This window comes from Lolium rigidum, chromosome 5, assembly GCF_022539505.1.
Source record: "Lolium rigidum isolate FL_2022 chromosome 5, APGP_CSIRO_Lrig_0.1, whole genome shotgun sequence".
In the NCBI taxonomy this organism is placed as follows: Eukaryota; Viridiplantae; Streptophyta; class Magnoliopsida; order Poales; family Poaceae; genus Lolium; species Lolium rigidum.
The window spans coordinates 37,073,304-37,075,098 of NC_061512.1; positions in this window are offsets into that span (position 1 = coordinate 37,073,304).

The window sequence follows — 1,795 nt, forward strand, 5'->3', positions numbered from 1 at the left end:
CAAGAAAGGAAACTTGATGGACATAGAGGATGACATGCGGGTCCCATGAGCTAGCAGCTTACTCAACGTTTCCAAGGCGGCAGGGGATCAAAAGAAAAAGGAAATAGCCAAAAATCAGAGGGTGAAAAAAAACAAAGAAAATGAACTTTTATAGTACATAGAGGATGACATGCGGTGGTCCCATGAGCCAGCAGGTTCCTCAACGTTTCAAACGTGGCATGGGATCGAAGGAAAAAGGCAAGTGACCAAATATCAGGAGCCAAAAATAATCCAAGAAAAGAAATTTTATTGTACGTAGAGGATGACATGCGGGTCCCATTTTGCAAGCAACGGTCTCAACGTTTCCAAGGCGTACAGTAACCAAAAGAAAATGAAGTAGCCGTAAATCAGGGGGTGAAAAAAATCCAAGAAGAAAGATTTCAATTGGGCCGCATCTCGGACATCTCGGGCCTTCGAACTATCCTCGCTTGGCCTTTTGACTTGTACAATTTCAGCCCACTCCAAAACAGGAAAGTTCCGAATTTTCTAAAAAACAGAAAATCCTATGCTTCGCAAAGACAAAAAAACAAGGAGATTCAACATATAAGTTTGTTTATGTAAAAATAAAGATTTAATTATCCGTTTGAAATAGCTCGGAGCGCAATACATTGTTTATTGTCTCGCAAAATAATCAAGATATCGTATGTTTCTTGTACTGGGAGGCCGACATCGGGGACCCATGAGCCAACAAATGTCGTCAACGTTTTAAAGGCGGCAGGGATGGAAAGGAAAAATAAACCAAAAATCTGTTGGTAAAAAATCCAAGAAAAGAAACATTTTCGTTCCGAGAGGATGACATGCGGGACCCATGAGGCAACGAAGCAGTCTCGCCGTTTATTGTTCATAGAGGTTGACATGTGGGACCCGTGAGCCAGCAGCGTCCTCAACGTTTTAAAGGCTGCAGGTGATCGAAAGAAACAATAAGCCAAAAATCGTTTGGTCAACAAAATCCAAAAAAATAAACATTTACCGTTCTGAGAGGATGACATGCGGGACCCATGAGGCAGCAGCATCCTCAACGATTCCAAGGCGGCAGGGGAAATATCCAGAAAATAATTAGGGGTTCAAAATAAAACCATCAAAGGAAACTTTTATTGTTCATAGAGGATGACATGTGGGACCGACCTGCCAACAACTGCCCTCATCGTTTCGTAGGGGGCAGGAGATCAAAAGAAAAAAGGCAAATAGCCGTAAATTAGGGGTAAAAATAACTCTAAGAAAGGAAACTTTTATTGTTCGTAGAGGATGACATGCGGGACCAATGAGCCAGCAGCTTACTCAACGTTTCAAAGGCGGCATGAGATCGAAAGAAAAAGGCAAGTGACAAAATATCGAGAGCCAAAGATAATCCAAGAAAAGAAACTTTATTGTACGTAGAGGATGACATGCGGGTCCCATTTAGCAGCAACGGTCTCAACGTTTCAAATGCGGCTTGAGATCAAAAGAAAAAGAAAGTTGATTGTACATAGAGGATGACATGCGGGTCCCATGAGTCAGCAGCTTACCCAACGTTTCCAAGGCGGCAGGGGATCAAAAGAAGAAGGAAATAGCCAAAAATCAGAGGGTGAAAAAAAAATAAAGAAAATAAACTTTTATAGCACATAGAGGATGACATGCGGGTCCCATGAGCCAGCAGGTTCCTCAACGTTTCAAATGTGGCATGAGATCGAAAGAAAAAGGCAAGTGACCAAATATGAGGAGCCAAAAATAATTCAAGAAAAGAAAGTTTTATAGTACATAGAGGATGACATGCGGG